We start from the raw sequence: 22,700 nt of genomic DNA, 5'->3' as shown, positions 1-22,700 counted from the left end.
ACAGCTCACTCGTTTATTGCAGCACCTTTCCTGAGCTGTTGTGAACTCTTTATGTTCTAGATATTTCCCACTGTTTACCATTGAGACCATACCCCTCTGCCCCTGTGTCCACTTAGACTAACTAGTCCGTGTAATCTGAACACGCAGGGTGGTGTTTTCAAAAGCACTTTGCATTAGACCGACTCTGCTCCCATGGAAATCAATAGGAAAACTCCCATAGACTTCAGTGCAAGAACAGTAGGTCAACAGAGAGTGCTCTTGAAAACGCCACCCATCAAGTCCTAGTTAATTTATTATTATTATTATCCCTTAATTGGAAAATAAAGTCCAGGGCTGTGCATGATCTTTATGCTGAGTGCAGACTTTTACCTAGCTTGTCTCACTGATCCACTTACTAGTTCTACAGCAGGTTTACGCATCCCTTTATATTTTTTTTTAATTTATCTTTTAAAATCCCTTTGAGGATGAGGGAAGCTCACAGCAATCATGTTCTATCAGTGACCTTTCATTTCAGCAGCTTTGCCACCTCCTGGGCTGGCCACAGAGTACATTTCCCAGCAGCTTGAAGGTGAGCTTTTAACACCACCGAGTGCTCCACCGTGAGCCTCGTAATCTTGTATTTGTGCTTCCCTGGGGGATCTAGCCTCCTAGGCATGCACCATAATACTCATGGGCTCTGCTTTCTGGGATTGGATTCGTTCACTCACTGCCAGCGCTTATTTTTCCTTCCAAGGTACACAGCTGAACTCTACCTCCAATGAAGCCTGTGTGCATATTGAACATTAGAGGAACGATAAAGGTCCTGGGGAAAAATTTGAAAAGCAAATTTGGAGGCTAAGATCTTCACTTTTGAAAATGGGGCCTAAGCCCCTAATTTGCTTAGTTACTTTCGAAAAGTTCATCTGGTGGCTACAACCTCAAGTCGGTTACAGGAGTTTTCTGCAAATAGGATGCTCGGTACCTGGTGCATGTTCCCCCCATGTCTGCATCAGTGATTTCTGACATTGGAATGTCTTAAGGCATATCTACACTAGAGTTAGGTCGACTTAACTGAAGTCGACATCTAGCTGCTGCAGTAACATTGTTGCGGGGGGAATGGCCACATGGCTTCAGCCTCTCATGATGCAGTTTCCTCCCTCCCTACCCTGATATCAGTGGCAAACAACCCATACTTTTTTGTGCCTTTTTTCGAAAGACTGGCTTATCTGCATGTACGCCTTAGCCCGATACACATGGATCCCGCTCAGCTGTGCACTCCTGTTGTGAGCATTACAAACACCTCGTGCCTTATCCTGCAGTGTTTCCAGAGCCAAGACAGGAGTCGCCGTGCGGCACATTGTGATGTCATTCAAGCAGCCCTGCTGCAAGCCATGGAACGGAACAATTCCCGGTTGCTGCTGGCAGTCGCACAGCAGCTGAACATGGTGGAGCGCAGTTTTTGGTCCCAGGAAGCAAGCACTGAGTGGTGGGATCACATCGTTATGCAGCTAACGGGGGACGAGCAGCGGCTGCGTAATTTTCGAATGCAGAAGGCCACTTTCCAGGCACTTTGTGCAGAGCTTTCCCTACCCCTGCAGTGCAGTAACACTAAAATGAGACCTGCTCTGACAGTGGAAAAGCGAGTGGCGATCGCTCTGTGGAAGCTTGTACTACCAGACTGCTACCGGTCAGTGGGGAATCTATTCAGAGTTGGTAAATCCACCGTGGGAGCTTTTGTGATCCAAGTATGCAGGGCCGTTAGTCGACTTCTGCTAAGAAGGGAAGTGACTTTGGGCAACGTGCAGGACAGAGCGGATGATTTTGCTGCAATGGGGTTCCCTAAATGGGAATGGGGTGATAGATGGCACGCATATCCCTATTTTGGCATCAGATCACCCTGCCAAAGAGTACATAAACCAAAAGGGATACTTTTCAATGGTGTTGCAAGCGCTAGTGGATCATGGGACGTTTCACCGACATCGCCGTGGGATGGTCAGGAAAGGTGTATGACACGTGCATCTTTAAAAACACAGGTCAGTTCAGAAAGCTGCAACCAGGGACTTTCTTTCCAGATTGCAAAATAACCATTGATGATGTTGACATGCCAATAGTGATCCTGGGAGACCCAGCCAATCCCTTGCTCCCATGGATCATGAAGCCATACACCGGCCACCTGGCCAGCAGGAGAGGTTCAACAGTAGGCTGAGCAAGTGCAGGGTAGTGTTGGAATGTGCCTTTGGATGTTTAAAGGGTCGCTGGCGCAATTTGTTTACTAGGTTAGACCTCAGTGAAAGCAATATCCCCATTAGAAGAGTTCCAGAGGGTTAGCCGTGTTAGTCTGTATACAGCAAAAACAACGAGAGTTCTGTGGCACTTTAAAGACTAACAAATTTAATTTTAGCAGGCATAAGCTTTCGTGAGGCTCAGCTCACTTCGTCATATCCCCATTGTTATCGCTGTATGCTCCATAATATCTGTGAGCCAAAGGGAGAGAAGTTTCCTCTGGGTTGAGGTGTGGAGGCGGATAAGTTGGAAGCTAATTTTGAGAAGCCAGATACCAGGGCAGTAAGAAGAGCCCAGCGAGGAGCTCTGAATCTCCTGGAGGCTTTGAAAACCCCTTTCAATAATGAGCCACAGTAATGTGCACTGCTTATCTGTGTTGTGTCTTCCCCTTCATTGCATCAGTTTCCCTATACCTCCCTCTCCCAACCTCCATGATTGGAATAGATAAAGAATATTTCATTCATTAAATATTGTCTTTTATTGCATAAACAAAGAATCTGAAAATAATTTAACCTTGGACAAATAGTATGATAAAATGGGGAATGGAGAAACAAATGCAGCTTGTCTGTGAAAGCATAGCAATCTTGTCCATCAAAGGTCTTCAAATGACCATCTTTTGTTCTTAGTACCCTCCCCTGGAGTTGAGTGGAAGGGATACTGCACCTTCCTCGCTCCCCCGCCTCCTGAAATGTTTGGAGGAGAGGGGTTGGGAATAGGGCAACATTGGCAGGTTGTTCTGCAGGGGCTGCAGAGGGACTCTAGCCTCAAGCTGTTTGTCTTGATGCTCAACCAGATGCCTCAACATGTCTGACTGGTCCTTCGTAATCCACAGTATCTCATCCTGCGTGGCATGCTCATGCTCCTGGGATTCTCTCCTGCTCTCCATGTCCATGTCCAGTTTTTCGGACAATGAAATCCTCCAGGCTCTTGGCTCTGTATCTGCTCTCCCAGATGTGTTCATTATCTCGTTGAACATGTCATCATGCATTCTCTTTTTCCGCCTTCTAATCTGCAAAAGCCTCTCCGCCAGTGTGTGGAAGATGTGCTGAAGGCCAGGCTTTCCACTGTAAGACATGCAAAGCACAAGACAGCCACTGTCTAGGGCAAAGTTGCTATTTAAAAAACACTTCCCTTATTACACTCGAGTGCAAGCCAGGACGTAATCCAGAGGTGCCTTCTCCAGCATCATGGTCGGTCACCATGCTGTCCTGCGACCGGCTGGACTGCTCCGGGGTTAAAAATAGCTCCTGGCTCTCGGGGAGAAGGTCTCTCCCGCTCACCTGTCTCCCATTCTCCTCCTCCTCCTTGTCCAGAATGTCCTCCTCATTGTTGCCTGAGGCTCAGACTCTGGGGAGGTATCCATGCTGTGTTTGGGGGAAGTGATGGGGTCGCCGCCGAGAATCGCATGCAGCTCACTGTAGAAGCAGCACGTCTGTGGTGCAGAACTTGAACAACTGTTCATCTCCCTTGTCTTCTGGTACGCCTGTCGCAGTTCTTTGATTTCTCACACAGCACTGCTGCGTGTCCCTGGTGTAGACCTTCTCCACACTGCCCCACACAGTCTTTTCATAGATGTCTACGTTTCTTCAGCTGGATCAGAGCTGTGCCTGCACAGACTCTTCTCCCCTCAAACTGATAAGATCCACTGCTGTGTACTCCAGGCTGGAGCACGTGTGGGGCATTGAGTTGTCATGATCAGCAGGGCTGGCGAACTCTCCACGTGGATCAAACAAGAAATGGGAATTCAAAATTCCATGGGGCTTTCACAGGAGAGGGGCTGTTTCCTGTGCACCCAGCTGCTGTACAGTGGAGTTGAAAGTGATCTCCAGAGAGGTCACAGCAGAGCATTGGTGGAACATCTTCTGGAGGCCACTTCAGTCGACTTACACAACCCTGCATCTACACTCCCTCTGTTGAACCATCAACATTGATTTAAGCGCTACGTCTCTCGTGGAGGTGGAGTAATTAAGTCGATGTTCTAGGCGAGTTAGATCGGCGGACGGAACCTGGTAGTGTAGACACATACCTTATTAGGTCAACGGAAGCTGCCTTCCGTCGACCTAAGTTTGTAGTGTAGACCAGTCTTTAGTCTCTTAAAAAGATTGATAAATGATAGCACAGAGGTCTATGTTCTCTCAGTGACTTCCACAGCAAATCAGCTGATGGCACAAGCCAAAACTTTCTTTCCTAACTGTCAGCATGGCAAACTCCTCCTTGGATCTGACAATCAAGCATTGTTCTTTTCACAATATGCAGATGTAGACGTTGCAGAGTTACTTGCAGTAAAGTTTGCACTGAGATTTGCCATGACAGCAGGGCCTGAATTCCTTTGTTATACAGGTAAAATAAATCCTCTTGTTATCAAATGTACATCACATCTTCTCAGAGTACAGCTTGAATTTTCTGAGAAATTAGAGGTAAATTTGTTCAGTGGTTTATGAGTTGTAAATCTAAGCCTACAAACTGAGGAAACTAAGTTTCTTTTTCCAGATTCCTCTGGCTTTGAGAATTCTTTGGGTTGGGACTGTTATGTACTATATGCACAATGCACCCGTCTTCCTACAAACCTCTAGATACTATTGCAATATAAATGTTTGTTAACATATGGGTCTTCCTACGTGCTGTTTTCCTGTTGCTGGTCCCTGTCATTGCTGTTCCTTAGCAGCTGGAGAAATAGATGCCATCCCAAAAAGGTTATGGCAGAAATAAAAAAAGAGCCAGCAAAGGACAACCAAAATAATGAGAGGCATGGGAGGACTTTCATATGAGATTAAACGAGTTTAAGACTACTTAGTTTTGAGAGAAGACTAATAAGAGGCGATATGACAGAGGCATAGATAATAATGAATGGCACAGAGAAGGGCAGTCAGGCACTGCTATTTATCCTCTCTCACAACAGAAGAAGGGAATACTGAATGAAATTAAAAGGTAACAAGTTAGAGACTGATAAATGAGGTGGTTTTTTTTTAAACCCAATGCAACATGAACCTGTAGAATTCACTTCCATAGGACTTGATGTAGCAGGATACAAAAAGATTAGCTGTTTGCAGAAATAAGAAGACTATCATCCATAGCTGTGCTATATATTTATTTTAGGTTTACATAGTACATTAAAACATATCTGTCTATCCGTGGCTCTCAGCATCTTTGTCATACATTAAAAATAGAAATCGAAGTAAACCCAGCAACTTCCCCTGAACGAGGAAAGAAAACAAAATTGAAACCTACCCCAGCCCTCAACATTCCCTTCCCTCCTGATATGCTGGAGAACAGAGGAACTAGTTAACATGTATGAGGCATTATATACCCTCATGTTTTAGAACCAGCTGTCTGGGGTTAGGAAGACTTAGGCACACTATTACATAAGGGGGATTTGAAGCAATGGGTGTTAGAACGATGACACTGGATTAGAAGGATTATTGGTCTGATCTGATATAGCAAGTCCTATGTTCTTTTCATCAGTGTAGATTATACCTATGCTTCTGTGTAACTGAGTAAGCCATTTGCAATCAGGATTTAGATGATGCATGAGGCAGAATAGAATCAGGGTGGATCTCTGCTAGCTCCGTTGTCTCTGTGGAGTTGTGAACACTTGTTCTTGGCGGCAGAGGAAGCAGATCTGGTTGAAAGCTCCACACTGGGTGCAAATAAGAGGGTTTATTTTATAACTGTGGCTGTACTTCAATAGGTGTTTCTGCTTCCTGGTATTTGTCGAAAGATTCTTGCCACTGGAATGAAAATGTTGGTGTTAGCATAGCATATGCAATAAGACAATGGGAGTAGTTAATACAGAATATTCCTTAGTTATTTTTAGATATTACTGAAGTAGGGACGATGACTACAGCTTTGACTTGTCTTTAATATAGGTATTGCTAACACTAATTAAATCTCTTTCCATGTTTGGCATTATCTGTTGGGCTTTTAGCCACACAGCAGATTTAGACAGTAACCCTGAGGTAGCCTGTTCCACCTGCCAGCACAAATGCTTGAGAGAATTGGACAATGTATGTGTTAATATGACAGAATACAAGAGGACCCAAATTACATACAGCAAGACAAAAATAATTGAACCACCAAAGCCTGGGACCTTTGCAGTCTGTTTGGACTCTTAAAAATCCCGTGGCAAGCTTCTGTTCTCAATTACACCAGTGGACATCCAGTCAATGGAGTGACTCTGGATTTAGCACCTGGTCCAAAACCCATCAATGTCAATGGGTTTTGGATTGGTCCCTTACTTAAATAATTGGGATCAGATTCTGGCCATTAAGAAGATGCTTATCCTGTCTAAATTACACAGGATGTTCAGAAAGGGTGCATGGGCACATGCGAGGGGACCTATTTAACATTTACTCAGCTGCTAATGCAAAATAAATAATATCTGTTTGCATCATCAGTTTTCTGCACAAAGCCAGCTGGAAGCTGCCTTGCTGAGTGCTGGGGAGTGGCTCCAGGAGTGGAAGGCTGATGCATTGCAAATGAGCTTCCTGCCTCTTGCTGTCAAAAGCTGGCTGGCCCTTTAAGGGGAAGCAGGCTCTGGCTCATCTTTGCCTGTGAGAATCAGCTACTGTCCTAGCTGGTCCTAACTGGCTAGGAATCAGGTGGCTTCAGGTAATGATTGGGCCCAGCTGTGAGAGTTTGCACAAAAGGCTGAGAGAGGCACATCAGGAGGGGATTTACACCGGGGTGCTTCTGAAGTTTAAAGCCTGAGAGAGGGCAAACCCACAAGCAGATGACCTTGGGGGTAGACTGGAGCTAGGGATTCAGAGTAGAGGCAGGGATTCTAGGGAAGGAGCAGGGGATCAATGGCTTAGTAGGAGCTGGGCCTCCAGAGAGCATGGGTGGGGAGTCAGTGCTTGACAGGAGAGTGGGAAAGGACTCTGCAGAGCCTGGGAGGGGTGAAGTGTCTATGGAGGAGTGAGCCTGGGAAGAGGCCTAGAAACTGACTAAGCAGGGAAGTAGTCCAGGGTGGCAGCAAGTAGATGGACCTTGGCTGTGTTCTACAGGCTCCCTGGACTAGAACCCAGAGGAGAGGAAGGACCTGGATTCCCCAACTGGCCACTAAGGAAGGGGGTATGAAACCACCTGATTAAAAGGGGTATGGATTATTGGCAGCCCTGAGACCAGGGGTGGAAGGACCACTGGGGCCAGCGAGCTGATGTAAGAACATTGCACTGTTGTTTTGTGGGACTTCTTTGTTACCTCAGAAGGGGTGAGATTGAATGTGAGCTGGCTAGACGACTGAGTCCGAAGAAGAAGCAGACTGCCGGGCTGGAGTAGCTGGCGGCACACAGCACCAGAGGCGTAGAGCCTGCTATGCAATGCCCAGCCGTGAGGGAGCGCACCAGCGGTGAGTACATTCTTCTACACTTGCCTGCTACAACTCTCTATTCATGGTCCGGTCCAGTCCATTGTTGCTGTTTTTTCTCTCTCCCTCTCTTCTCTTATTTGATGAGGCCATGCAACATGCAGCCTTAGGACCTGAGTAACTGCCCTGCTCAGACCCATTAGGAAGAGGGTGTCTGGTTGTTTACTCCTTCTTGAAACTATCCTTCGATGCAACTTTGCTATTTGGGGCAAGAGAATCACCTGGCTAGCGAGGGTTATGTGACTTTTACGTCTTGCCACATGCTTGGAAATAACATCTCCGTCAAATAAAATCCATCCATAGAGAGACATTAGCTAATCCATCAGATGGTATAAATATTTGAGGTGCTCCAAAATAACAAGAAAATGATTTACCTTTTTAGGATTACGTGAAATGATTCTTGCTCTTTCACAGCAGCTCAAATATTTACACAACCTTATTAAATTGCTCAGGGAAGGGACCATAGTTGTCCAGGTAAAACAATGTGGCTTGACTTCCTGAAGGAAACAAGGAAAATAATGGATTTTTAGACTGCTTTTGGAGACTGTGGATCAGTTGCACATGGGAATAAGAGGCTCTATGCTTTCTTAAAAAGCTATCCCATCTTCCCCCATCCCTGAACTTCATCTCAAGAAAGTTAGTTACTCTTCACACAGATAGTTATGACTTCCTTAAGTGCACTGCAGATAGCCTTGTCCAGCTGATTCAAGTAAATGTTATTTACAGATGGCTGAAAGACTGGATTATATTCATTTTCCAAAAAAACCCTCTCTTTTTTTTTTTTTTTTTGCTCTGGGCAGAAGGTTGGTTTTTTTTTTTTTTTTTTAAATTGTCAAAATAAACTAGATGCTGTATACTGCTATTTGTGGCTCTTACCCATGTTGACTGTCTCTTTGTGACTTTAAATGGTAACCCCTAAAGGTATCGTGCACATAACTGAAGGAGGCAATCTACTTGTTCATCCCTGTTTGCATGTACCTGTTTAACAGAACCTAAATTCTGCACCCTCACACCCTGCCCTGCCCTCCTGGGAAAACATAAGTCACGCTAGCGGTACATCTGCATTTGAACTAGGGGGTGTGATTCCCATTGGGTATAGATATGCCTAGGCTATTAAAAATAGCAGTGTGTCGTCGGGGTAGCATGGGCGGTGGCTGGAGCTAGCCACCCACATGCCTAGCTGTGGACCCAGATGGGTATGCACTCGGGGGCGCTAGCCAGCGCTGCCTCCTGTGCTTCGCTGACTATGCTGCTCTAGCTAGCACAGGTACATCGGGGGGAGCTCGGAATCACATACCCTCAGGGGGCAGTCCTACAGTCCTTAAGTAGCCTATAGCAGGAAAAAAATTCAGATGGTGAGATGTAGTATAATTTGTTCCACAGTCTCCTAAAAGCAGCAGTGAAACCCTGTTGCTTTAAATCTCTGGCCAATGGACCAGAAGTGAAGCATCCCATGCTAGCAGGGAGCTGCACTAGATCATGGAGAAGGCCTCTTTGGTCTCTCATTGCTATGGCAGTGAAGTCCCAGGGAATGTTGCCAGTGTAAGGACTGTAGGATTTCTACATGATACAGACAAAGACGATGTTTGCTGTGATGGGAGGCTAGTACACGTACAGATGCCATAGTGGAATCCACAGAAGACTGAGGGGCCAGCTTGTGTGATTCACTTTGTGCCATTTGTGGAGCTGTGCTTATACTAATTTTACCACTCCCTGATGTAACCCCTTCTTTTTCTGGGTTACTTGGGAGCAGGCAACACTCACCAGTGTGCAAGGGCGCCTTTGGTTGCTGACAACAAAGGAGATCCTGAGTCTCCCAGTGATGATGTAGGATAGGTGGGAATCCTCTGTCCACCCCTCTGCTGCAGTCCCTTTACTCTTAAAGGAATTTAAAACTGGGGGTGCCTCCACCTGGCTGGCCCCTGCACATGCTCAATAGTGGCCTTGGGAGCTTCCAGGACTAAACCTAGTCTAATAATTATAATAATCTGTGACCTAGATCTAACTGAACAATTGCAATTATGCAAACTAAACATCCAATATACTTAACGTAGAGTTAACACACCTTTACTTAACAGACTAAGGAAATATGGCACAACAGACTGAAATTAAACACCACTATTATTTTAAATCCACAGGGGCAGTTGAATAAATCAATTAATAAAAATAGAATACAGTAATCCGTGAAACTGGTCTAGCTGGCATTTACACTGCCACGATCTATCCCACCTGCGGAGTGTGCACTCCGCGAGAGTTACAGCCCTAACCCCTTGCTTGCGTGGGCGCGCTTGCAGAGGGGAAGCAGACAGCGTTCTGCTGGGTCTGTCTGAGTTCAGCCAAAGTATCAAGCTGCAGATTTGGAGTTGGCCCTACCAAATGTCTGCAGTCCTGGCCCTGCTTAGAGGGACTCTCTCTGCCTCTTCTCAGGCCTAGTTAAAGTCTCTCTGCTGTGCCCCTTCCTTTGCAAGCCCTGTCCCAAACAACAGAGGGGGGGAGGACACTCACCCCACCGTCACTGCAGGCCCATCTCAGCCAGCTCCAGGCTCAGTCCCTGCCCTGGCTGGGGCAATGCCACCAACCTCCCTGGTCCATCAAAACTCCAGCAGGCTCTCAGCCGCAGCTTCGGCACCCCTGCAGCACCAGCTGCGAGACCCCGGCAGCAGCAGGCAGCTTCCAGCCTCGGCCGCACTCCACCCCAGCACCAAAAGGGAGTCCCCCACATGCTTTTCTCTGACTCCCTGGACCGGGAAGAGTCTCGCTCCTTTTTCCCCAAGGCATCATGGGAGTGTAGTCTGCCAGGATCTTCCCAACTGTAAAACTCCCAATTAAGTTCCAAGGCCCCTGAAGTACAGGGGCCCTAGACTGAATTTTCAGCCTCTGTATCTTACTACTCAATCTCCCCTTACACTGCTGGGTGGTGATTCCATAGAGGTCATTCCCAGGTGCTTTGTAGACACAGGTTTTCTTCATTTACTACAGTTGCAGCTGACTGGATTCTCCTCTCTCATTGATTTTTTTTTTTTTTACACGGTGTAATTCCACTACTGAACCAGTTGCTGCTGGTTTACTCCAATGCCAGTGGAAAGCAGGCCCAAGGAGAGGAATTAGTATCTGAGCACTCTCCAAGTCACTTCATTCAATAAAGGCTGACTCCAGCTGTTGCTGCCGCCTCAGAAAGATCTAGCAACCTGAAAAGTTTCAAATTGTAAAGTTCCTCCATTTCTAAGGAATGGGAATGGAAAGATTCACCTTTTTAATGAGTGAAACCCCCCAGAAGAAAACTGAGAACAACTTGGCTGATCTTTCAGACAGTAGAAAAAGTTAATTGATTTTAGCCTTGCACAACTCTGAAAGAATGGATTCTGCTCAAACTTATATGGATGCAGTGAGACCAAGCATGGAAAATGCAAGCCATACAGGAATTTTCATAAAGGTTTGAAGATCGGAAAACAAGAAGTAGAAGACTAGTGAAGTCTTAAGGATACGTTTTGTACACTATTTTGGAGGCATTAATCTCATTAATTAATCATTTAATTAATAGCAATTAAAGCTTGGCAAATATACTTATAAAAGCCCTTTAGTACATATCAACACTGAAGGACAGAAATGGGGAAAAAAATTAGCTCCATTAAAAATGAGGGAGGTGAAATCAACCTGGTGTCTACAATGGCTGTGTTGTTAAATTGCTGTTCTTTAACATGAAAAATAAAGAGGCCAGCATGTGGGCAACTAGGAAGTAATGAAAACTATGTCAATATAGGTGTTGATGAAAAGTAGGCAAGGGAATCTTGGGAGAAAAAATTAATACATGCAGATGCATTCCAGGGTCCTATGGGAATTAACTAATAAACTTACTATGAACCACTGGCAATTATTCTACCTGACAGCGACCACCTGGGTAAGCACCAAGTCTTGTCAGCATTCAGCCTCATGCTTGTAACATGACCGTGAAAAAATACAGAAGTTGGGGGTGGGGTGGAGAAATGTGAACAATATCTGATTTCCTCCCTCCCCCCCATTCCAGTGTAACTCGTCTTCGGGCGAGCTATTCTTGAGTTGTGATTGTAAATGAAAGGAGAATTAGGAGTGAGAGCCTTTTAAAATGTAGAGGAGCCTAACATGCACTCTCACAAATCAGTGGCAGGCAGTATATTCAGCAGCTGCTCAGAGGCACTCAGACAGTATAGATTACGATACATCTGCTGAAACTTGCATTTATTAGCAAGCAGCTATATAGTTAGAGGCTGGGCTAGGTGATCACCAACCGTCGTTTCACAGAAAAGGTTTGTGTGGGTCTAAGTACTATGTGTGCTGGTATAATATTGTTCGATTAATTATATAGCTCCACGGTGGCATACAAAGCCGGGGAGGGGAGGCAGTGTGGAGTTGCACCCCCACAGCAGAAGATCCTAGAGGCACACAGTAGCAGAGGCAAGCCCAGTGGGCTTGATCATGCAAGGGGCCAAGCACTCTGACTCAGAATCAGAAAAGCGCTTAAGCACATGCTTACAGGCAAGCGCGTGCTTAAGTGTTTTGCAGGATCAGGGCCAATGTCTCTATAAGCCCCTTGGAGCTCAGACACTTCGCAGCCTCTTCAAGGGTGGCAGTGCCCTCTCCCCATGAGGGAGTCTTGTGTTGGAGGTGGGAGAGGAGAGAGGATAGGACCATAGCCCCATGGCTGCTAGACATGAAGTCCTTGTGTGTTTAGTGTGCAGGGAAGAAAAGCTTTGCTTTATCACTGCACAGAGGAGCAGCATGTCATGGTTACAGGACTAGTTGGACCTTTGACACCTCTTAAGCGGTTACACTCAGAGACACTAAGGGTCTAGTCCTCTCGTCTTCACCGGTCCCACTACCTCCCCTGCCTCCCAGCCAATGTTCCCTTGAAGATGCGTGCATGCGCAGCCATGCAGCAATTGGGTACCTACTGGGCATCTCATGTAGCTGGTAGCATGGCTGGTACCTGGGCCCGTAATCAGCCAGAACCTGCAGCAGCATCAGCCTGGGCCCTGCTCTATCTGCCAGGCCCTGCTGCTGGAGCCCAGGGCCAGGGGAAATCTCCAGGCAGCAGGGAAGGCTAAGGGGTGGGCTTGGAGGGCTGGGGGCACAATTTAGGTAGGGTGGGGAGGCTGTTCAAAGGCTGGCAGTGCTGAAATGAGCCCCTGGCCAAGAGCCACAGCATGATGGCGGGGTGGGGGTGGGGGGAGGCAGAGAGCATATTACTGCTGAGGTGGGGTGCCCGTTCCATGAGATTCTCTCCAGGCTGCGATGGCAGCTTCCTGGTGGGGACCCAGGTGTGTGTGGGGGGGGGGGGGGGAGGGGGGAGCAGGACTGGTTGTGGGACAAAGAGGGACAGACTCTAAAACCCTTTCTCCCAAGGAAGTATCAAGCCTGGAGGGAGGAGTAAGGAGTGGGATGGGGGGAGGCAGGAGTTCCTGGGAGGGGACTGTGGGAGGATCCCTCAAAAGCTGAGTCTCCTGGGAGCGGGTGGGTGGATGGTCTCATGCGGGGGGAGGTGGGAAGAGGCAGGGACTCCTGACCGGTGAGTGGTTTTTAACACTGCGTCTCTTGAAAGCACTGAACCCCCCGATATGTGCGCCCCAGATGTGTCACGGACAGCTCACCTCAAAACTAGCTTGCACTGGACTGCTTTGAGCTGGCCCAAGTGTGAGCTGGCCCAAAGACATATACATGCTCAAAGACATACATGTCATGCTCGGTGGAGTTCGTAGCCCACGCCAAACAAACGCATTTTAGAGGGAATGCTGGTCCCAGCCGTGATTTCTCAGCAGGTCCAACTGGGCTCCGCACCTGCAAGTCTTCCCTTTGGGCGCTGGGAGCAGAGGCTGACGCTGTGACCAGGCAGCTTTCTTAAAACAAAGCATTGTTTGGTCTTAACGCTACAAACACCGCAAAGCATAAGCGACTAAAACACTCAAGACTCACGTCTCTCACCTAAGCTTTCAGGGATAAGCCTCAGGAAGGCCCAGCTGCCTATCAATCCCTCCACAAACACTCTCTCTGTGTTGCTGTGTTCCTTATGAACAACCCGACAACCACGTCCCTCTCCCTTGAATGTTGCTTATACACCCAAAGCCCTTTGCCTTTGGTTCCTTTGCATCCACCACCTATGAGCCCCTCTTCCCCTCCAAACCTTGCCAGACTCATCTGCTGAGCTTGATAGTGGATCAGAGAGAGGACATCAAAGCAAACAGGGCTAGTATTTGTCCCTCGTGTGGGTAAATGGTGCCTAGCTAAAGCTCTTGTCCTCTTTCCTGAGTGTGTGCAATTAACCCCTTGTACTTCTATAGCAAACTCTCACAGCGGACAAGCAGAACATAGATTGATATTACATAATGCCCTGTTTCTCTCTCTCTCTCACCCTTGTCTCTTTTCCCTCTCCCTGTTGCTTTGAGTAATATTTCTTTCCTTGGGCATGTTGCTTGTCTGCAGTGACAAGACTGCAACCTTTTTGTTTGCTGGACTGCTTCAGTAAATCAAACACTTACTTTCTCCCCCCTTATTCATGTTTTGAGCAGCCACAATGTTCAATCTGAAGCAGAATAAAAGGCCTTTTAAATAGGGGAAGCTCCTGTAAGTAACCACTTTACTAGAGACCTAATGTCAAGGTATGGTACATCTAGCAATCTTGACAGGGGCCATTTAAAACAGTTATCTACTGTGTGTTTTAATGGCAGGAACATAATTCAAACAGCTGAATGCATACCTTGAATGAAAACTGCTTCAGCAGTTTCTTATTCTGCAGTCTGTTTTATTTCCCCCCCAACCTTGATCTGAGATCTTTTGGGAACACAGGATATTGTGTTCACCACCAAATGGATCGCTTTTCAGTTTGAGTCAAGGCTCATCTTTGCACAGCCAACTACAGTATATGAAATTAGAGCCAAGGCTGGTGAGAATTTGCACGTTAAAAGGGCATAAAATTATATTCAAGGATAAGAGAATTCTTTCCTTGTCATCAAAGGAAAGCATTCTTTCTAATACTGGTTTACACCTCCTGCCAGGTGTTGCCTCAGCAAAAAGCGCTGGGTTAAAAAAAACTGGAGAAACAGCACTGGTTTGAACGCCCCCTTCCCCCAAAAGTTGGAAAACTAAATTACCTCCCATGGGCATCCTTGATAGGCAAGACTTCCCCACTTGGCAACACAAGGAAAACTTTATTAGGGGATAAAAGGGCCACAAAATAAACTTATCGAAGCCAACGATAATAAAGGAACTGTGTCTGTGTGCGACTCCCACCCCACAGGGTGTCTTGGCAAAAGTCTCACACTGGGAGAGGACTGAGTATAGGTGCCCTGCAATAGCTACTTCCTTTGTGGTACCTTCACGTGCTGTATGTTGTCCAGGGTTGGTGGAGTCCAGAGTTCAGGCAGGTCTATCTCTAGCCACTGGAGAAGTGCTGTTCTGGTCTGCTCCAGGGGGGCTCTTAGTCTTTTATTAATAGCTGGGTAGGAAGGCCCTTCCAGGAGTTGTTCAGCAATGCTGTTACATGCCGTGGCTTCAGCGAAAGCCCCGTCAGCATTGCCACTTGCTCTCTCTATGCCATCACCCACCTTGACGTTACCTGTCCACTTGGAGCTCTGACACAGCTCTGGACTGCTCTTCTTTCTGTTCACCAATAGGTGGCAGTAGCTAGCTTCCTAGTCCCTAGGTCCCCTGACCCCAAGGCTAGGGGTATGTCTGGCGTGCCAGCGGCACCGCTGGATCGATTCTTCGGGGTCGACTGAGTGGCAGTGGAGACCCACTCAATGGATCTGGAAGTCGATGGCGTTAATCTACCCCCACAAAAAAATGAATGCTGCGTTGACGGGAAGGCATTTCCCGTTGGCGCAGTTGGGGGGGGACCCCGCGGTAAGTAGAAGTTAGGAAGGAGATATCTCCCGTCGGCTGCCACCGAATTTCGCCGGCAGTGTAGACCAAGCCTAAGGCTGGCAAAGCTCCTGCTTTAAGACCTCATGAGAGTCCTCTGTAAAGACAGGAGTAGCTGTCACTTGTGAAAGTCAACTGTTCTCTGTGGGCGAGTACAGGGGCTCTCAATCTTTTCCTGAGACCCACCCCAACACGCTATTAAAAATTCCAGGGCTGGGGGTGGGGGCTCTGGGCTCCAGGTTTCAGCTAGCAGGGGAGGGGGTGCCGGGTGGGGGCTCAGAATTTCTGCCACCAGGGGGGAGGGGGGCTGGGGACATCAGCTGCCAGACTGGGGGGATAGGGGCTTCTGCCCCGAGGGGCTCCTGACTGGGGGGGGGGGGGTCTCTGGGCTTTAGCCCCATGGGGCAGGATGGGACAGGAGGGTCTTGGGGCTCCTGGCTTTAGCCCCGTGGGGTGGGGGGTCTTGGAGCTTCTATCCCAGGGGGTATTGGGGCTCAGGACTCGTGGACCTCCTGAATTGGCTCATGGCCCCCCTTTGAAGGCCACGGACCCGCAGTTGAGAACCGCTGGTCTAGTAAGTATGTCTGCTCCCTGACCACTCCAGTAATGTGCATTCCCCCAAACTACGGGTTGATTAAATCAAAAGAGAAATTGAGTATTTCTGGTCTACTGAGACTCTCTTGAATACTGTTGACTTTTGAATGGTGACAACTGTATTGTGGAACTGGAAGAGATGCCTTAATCCAGCCCAGGGCATGTTTGGCAGAGTCGGTTCAGATGAGGACTCCCAGAAATGGAATAGCATGTGAGGACTGAAAGGTGTGTGTAAGTCTGAACAGTGTATTTATCTGCACTATGTCTGATTTGTGGCAGGGAACCATGCGCACCAGCTGGAGAAGTATAACAAAGTCTGTTTAAATATTAGCTTTAGCAGAGGTCATCTCTTTAAGATAGTAATATAACTCTAACATGTTTTGTCATTTCAAAGTACTGGAATTTTTTATTAGGGAAGAAATGTTCCAATTCAAAATACACTGAACACATTCTTGCAGAAATTCAAGCCACATTTTAGGATATTAAAATATTATCATAAGGTAAAGAATTTGGAAATCACAATGTTTCTTGAAGCCATTAGCTCTCATTCCACTGACTTATTTTAGTTTTTCTTTTTTTGGTAATGTTAATTGTGGTATAGAAAACACTGACAGGTTGTATGACAAACTTGGCTTTAGCATATTGGAAAAAATAAAATGTCAATAACTAAAACCTCTCTGTTTAATCTTTGATTCACAGATTACAGCAGTAAATGAGTAGGATTTAAACACTTTTCTTCCCAGATGTCCTAGGTGATGGGAATTAAATGCATAATGGTGGCTTTGAAGATGGTTTTTAAATGTCACAGCTTGAAAAAAAATAATGCTATGAAATTTTGACTTTTGGGCCATCAAAGCAGCTAAGTGTGGAATGGGAAATGGATTTCTAACAGACAAGACTTTTGTTTACTACACAAAAAATACAGCCAATATGTTTGATTGTTCTGGAATATCCGCACAATGAGAATTCACTCAATTGTGCTTAAAAATGCACTGAAATTTTGTTTGAATGAAATTACTTCGTATGTCAAATTTAGAACTACTGGAAACTGTCCCACCTGGTGTTAGTTTGTCTGGATCAGCCTAGGAATGTGTGAGACTCCCTGGTTTTTGCCAAGAATACGCCACCCGTGTACAATGTTCCAGCAACATAGAGGGACTTCATCTGCATCAAGGATCCTTTGGGCTGCTGGTGCAGTGAAGTTTCATGGGCCCTGTGACTATGTAACTGTGGAGACTACTTCTTGTTCTTCTTCTGAAGAGGACTTCCCACGTGAGTGACCACATAAAGCAGATTTAGGCATCAGGTGCTGCTTAAAACTTCTTCTTTCCCAGGCAATGCACTATACATGCTCATTTTATCATCCTTCTGGTGTGTGTAATGTCCAGAAAAAGAGCTAATTTTGTATATTAGCTTTCCAAAACGGCTAAAAAGAGCACTCAGAGGTATGTTTAGGCAAAGTGAGTCTCTTCTAATGATGCAATGATCCTTGCTTGGTTTTTTTGTACTGATTTACTGAATTGTCACTTGCTATCCCGCTGCGGAGGTTTAGGGGCAGAATTTGGAGTCATTTTCCACCTCGAAATAGCTTGTTCCCCCCCCCAAACTCATCATGCTCCATCTACCTACCTGCATATATACTGCATTCAGTGCTAACTGTTCACCCACTGGAACCATTGCTACATCTGCTCTTTCAGCTGACCTCTTATGCAAGGTTGTGTATACCTATTAAAGCCTGGTGCTATCGTACCTGGGATGTGGCCCAAACTCTCCTTTTTGCATGTCAGCCTTGCTCTTGTCTGAAGAACAGGTCAAAGCTCAATTATCTTTTCAGAAAACATTAGAGAGAGTCCAACTCCAGGCTATGGTGTTCAATCCTGCCGTTTAAATTGCATCAATAGCATTGATCTGCTCGAAAGAATCATTCCTACACAATTGCTTACAAGAGTATACAAGTATATGTATTTAATATAGGACATACCTATGAAGACGCTCTTTCAACAACACTTAAAAACATGCTTATGTTACTTCCATATGAAAGCTATCAGGAGTTGAACTAACAGTGTGGCCTGGATATACAGACTGTCTTGGAGATTCATCTCGCTGCTCATATATATGCAATCGATGTGAGCTTTGACACCTAGACCCAGTCTTTCAAAGGTATTTAGGCACCATTCAATGAGAGTTAAGCATCTAAATCCCTTGGTGGATCTGGGCCTTGGTGACTAAACTGGAGACATGCATAAGACAGTGAGAGGGGAAGTCGGGGGGTTGAAGGAAGGAAAGAGGAAGTGAGATGCCTCAGTTTATGAAAGCTGGCAGCTGTTTACAAATTTCATTGGTTTTACTTAAACAGTTTAAAACGACCAAAATGAAAACAATTAATTTTTTTTACTGTTTGGCTGAAAATTCAGAAAAAAATCAGTTTTGGGTTGACCCTAATTTTTTGTTTTTTTAAGCTGCCATCAAACTGAAAAATCAGTTATTTACTCAGCTCTGGTCTTAACCTCATTTGAAAAATTGCCAGTGGGGAATGGACATACATTTCATTTGTCTTAGTAGATTTTTGTATCTTTTTATCCTATTTTGGACCCAATCCCACAAACACTTGCATGAGTGAAGTTACACACGTGAATAGTCCGATTTATAAAATAAAGTTGCATATGTCCACAAGTGTTTGCAGGATTTAGACCGAAGTTAGGATATGGGTCTGCTCTTAATTAATCCTAAACTCTTCTCCTTACTTCTACTCTTACCAGTAAAGAGAAATTGCTAAGTGGTCAATATATGCTAATTAAATGCTGTGCTTGGGTACCCTGTTTTACAAATAGAGTGCTTATTGTGTGAAGGTATTACTTCTCCTGTATTCTTGTCATGTCATTCGGAATTGCAGGGCTTTCACACGTTTGGAATAAATGCCTTTTATGCAAAGCAGCCATTCCACTTAAACTCTCTCCATGCAAAACATTTGATATCGTATCTCTAGCTTTCAAGCGTGTAAGAAAGGAAATATTCCTATTCCAAATTTACCAACCCTACACACAGGTAGCTATCAAATAGGATTACTGCTTGGAAGGTGGCGCATTGATCTTTCACTTAAAATTACTCATAATGTCAAATGCAAGATGACTTCTGAAGTCTAAAATTGTAACTTCTTGTCAGTTAGTGCTTTTATACTGTACATAACTTTGCAGTAATGCTTCTTCAAATCGAAAGGAAATTGCACCCTATTAAAGGTGCAATAGGAACAGCTGTATTCCTAGAGCTGAACTGGAAAAATAGAGTACATCTGTTTATCTGTTCAGAATCTGGGTCACTGCAGAAAAAGGTATGCCGTCCCACCCTCTTTCCATGCCAATTTATGTCCGAACCCAATGTGACTCATCCCTCACTCAGTTACAGTTGCACCCTTTTGCAGCAGGGTTCTTCTCCTTGGGTCCTTTGCAGGGGCCAAAATTACCATTGACTTCAATAGAACAATGATGCAGCCGAGTGGAGAAGGTATGGAGGGAAGATATTTGGGTTGAACAGAAGTTAAAGCAGTTGCGTAGAGCTTTAAGGGGCTCCATTCTTATCTGGTGCTTAGAGAGTGGCGTCCTTTGTAGGAGACTTGGCCACAATTGCACTTCCTCTTTGTAAGCCAAATGCCCGTGTTTCCTTTCGATCTCACACACAATGTGCAAGCCATTGGCACTGCATTGTGCTACCCCCTCATGGCCCTGATCTAGCAATGCATTTAAGTATATATTTAATTTTAAGCATATGAATAGCGCACTGACTTCACTGTTTAAATTAAACATATACTTAAATGTTTTGTTAGGGGAAACATGAGCAAAGTGTTCCACCCAGTTCTCAAAAGGGCCTGCAACTTGCATCCTTTTTCTCAAATGCATACTGTGCATGTCACTTAGGCCTACATCTTCAAAGGTATTTAGATGCAGAACTCCCATTGTTTTCATTTGGGAGTTAGGCGCTTACATGCTTTTATAGGACTGGGGCCTAATCTCTGTTTCAATGCCCAATCTGTGAAATAAGGATAATACTTTTTCTCTCCCAGTCTTGTCTATGCCGATTGTAAACTCTCTAGGGGGTGGACTGTCCCATGCTATGTATTTTTCAGCATGGAGCACAATTGGGACCTGATTGCAGTTGAGCCTCTGGGTGCTACTGTAATACAGATGATAGGACTCAGAAATAAATGGCAAAAGAAGTCGCATTATTGTTTTAAATGTGTAAGAAGCTACTCCTTGGCACAGTACATGGCAAAGGGGAGTGCTTTGTCTTCCCCTGGAAGGCTGCTGTCTTCTGCTCTATAGTCTAATGCATTAATACATATTTTGTATCTTCAGTCACTGCTAAACCTGGATAGAGACTGCAGCTGTGTCCTAGCAGTGTCTGTGAAATGGGCTATTGACCATGTTGGTCGAAGATGAGACCAGAGCACAGGAACTAAAACTACTTTAAAAAAACTGAATTTGCATTAGGGTTTTTACTTCCATTTTTATAAATAATGTATAAGCTGTTACCTTAATTATGCTATTCTGTATCTTTGATTTATTGTAAATCATTAAAGTGTCTCTAATGATACTGCTTTATCTGTTCATTTAAAATTACAATATAAATCAAAGGTATCATTAAATATAATTTCACCTTATTGTATACTTCAAAGTCCCTGGGGATGTTTTATTTCTATGCTTCTAATCTCTTAATTCAGCGAAAAAGTGACTTTAGTAAGTGACATGATAAATAATGTAAAACGTAGCACTTTCATACCATAATCATGCCAAGAGAAATGAAAGAGTAGCCAAGGTGTCAGAGGATATAAATTGCTGCAAAGGTATTAGCATCCCAGGAAGAAGGTATGTTGCACGGAGAAGTAAGGTCTACTGTCCACATATTGACTCTTTCTAATTAGTTGGAAGATTTATAGTGGCTCTAAAAATTGGCTATTGTTTTTTGTCACATCCCTGCATTGCAATCATTTTGCTCATTGACTGTACATGTAAGAGCCACCTCTGCACTCAGGGCGTGCAACGCTGCTGGGGTTGCAAAAGGTTATTTTATTGTATTGTTCTCCACCTGCCTTTTCAATATAAAGAGCCAGGTTCTGCTCCCTTACGCTAGTGCAAGCGCCTGGAGTCAAATGAGGATTTAAAGTATACTCTGAAAAGCAACTGTTTAAAAAAAAAAAAAAAAAAAAAGCATCCTGGGGCTCTCTTTATTGTCTCACAATGACATCAAGAGCCGACTGCCTTAAAATAGTCTTCTTTCTACCTGTGAACTAAGTGCCAGTCCTGCGTACTCACCTGAGGATCCGAAAACCAAGCTTGGCTGGGTTGGTTTTTGGTTTTTTTTGCCTTTCACATCCTGTAGCAGCAAAGATTCTGCAACTGCAGCATAGTTAAAAATTCTGTGTCTCCTGTGAGAGCCCAGATAGAATCGAGCTCATGCTCCCATAACCGTGGTGGCTGTCGAGGGATAACAGGAGTTAAAATAGGGAAAACTTACCTTAGTAGTAACAAATAGAAAGGCCTCTGAAAAGATCTACTACATAAGGTGCTGGTTTCACACAGCTGGCCAGATGCTCTGTTGCATTGCGCCATATTCAATTAGCTTGCAAACTTGTGGGGGTGGGAGTGTCTTCCTGTTCTGTGTCCATGCCTAGCCCAGCGGAATCCTGTTATGGGAGTGGGCTATGAGGTGCTATAGCACTACAAACACATCTACAGCAGGGCAAAGTAAGTATAAATGCTACTCAATCAAAATGCGTAGATGTACTTGACTACACTTGGTAAAGGGCAATGGAGAATCAGGCCCAGCAATTTTTTTTCTGATTGGAACTGCAGTTACCTAATAAAATGTGGTAACAAAATAATACCCAATCATCTGAGGCACAGCAGGAGACTGCTGAATGGAGCTCTTCCAAGATATTTAAAACAGTAGAAAAGCAACATCAGTAAACTAAAAATAACATTGCCCAGCTGCGAAAAGGGTACCCGTGTCCTCTTAGAAACGGAACTAGGACCATATATAGCACTGAGGGAGAGAATTTAGGCCTGATCTAGGTTTAATTTGAGATGTGTTTTAAACAGATTTAGTTAATGTGGTACAAAACCCCTTGAGGGTGCTCTCCTATGCTGGGTTTGAGTGGCTTATATCATTGAACGTACGTCAGTTCGATCTGATATAAGCCACTCTTAAACTGAAAGAAGAGTCTCTGGAGCAGGTTACAGTAAACGTAAACTGATCCAATTTCTGCATGAGAGAAACGCCTGAGTGTTGTGGAAAGAGGCATTCTTATTGCTGGATTGGGGGATGGGAAATATATCTGGGCTCTGTGGTTCAACGGACACATGAAATTTGTCCTTCTCTCTATGTTTTTGCACAGGAAGGGGAGCACATAGGCTTATTACTGTATTAAGTTCTTAGCCTGGGTTTTTATCCTGGTGGAGACGACTTTCCAGTTTGAACCAGAAAAGCCAAGTCCTGAGACATCAAATAAGTTAGAAGCATCTGTACTTTTCTGCAGAAATTTACTGATGCTCCATATTTTAAGCTGGATGTTTCTGGGCAATCATAAAAATAAATA

General features: G+C 45.1%; 2 long non-coding RNA genes across 3 annotated transcripts; one reads left to right on the top strand and one right to left on the bottom strand.

The window, feature by feature from the left end:
• Positions 1-5,589: 5,589 nt before the first annotated feature.
• On the bottom strand, positions 5,590-6,451 carry LOC137153900 (uncharacterized). The gene is made up of 2 exons (XR_010919939.1): positions 6,312-6,451; positions 5,590-5,990 (listed from the first exon to the last, which is right to left on the bottom strand). It is a non-coding gene; the product is annotated as an uncharacterized lncRNA (long non-coding RNA).
• A 581-nt stretch (positions 6,452-7,032) lies between these two features.
• Positions 7,033-20,683, top strand: LOC137153899 (uncharacterized). 2 transcript variants are annotated; one of them, XR_010919938.1, is made up of 3 exons: positions 7,033-7,609; positions 17,148-17,383; positions 20,461-20,683. It is a non-coding gene; the product is annotated as an uncharacterized lncRNA (long non-coding RNA). The 2 variants fall into 2 exon arrangements; XR_010919937.1 differs by lacking the exons at positions 17,148-17,383; positions 20,461-20,683 and adding an exon at positions 10,681-11,382.
• The last annotated feature ends 2,017 nt before the right edge of the window (positions 20,684-22,700 follow it).

The sequence above is a fragment of the Emydura macquarii genome, unplaced genomic scaffold (genome assembly GCF_026122565.2).
Source record: "Emydura macquarii macquarii isolate MOO-44397 ecotype Brisbane River unplaced genomic scaffold, CSIRO-AGI_Emac_v2 contig_1253, whole genome shotgun sequence".
Classification (NCBI taxonomy): domain Eukaryota; kingdom Metazoa; phylum Chordata; order Testudines; family Chelidae; genus Emydura; species Emydura macquarii.
This window is presented reverse-complemented; position numbering and strand designations above follow the sequence as displayed.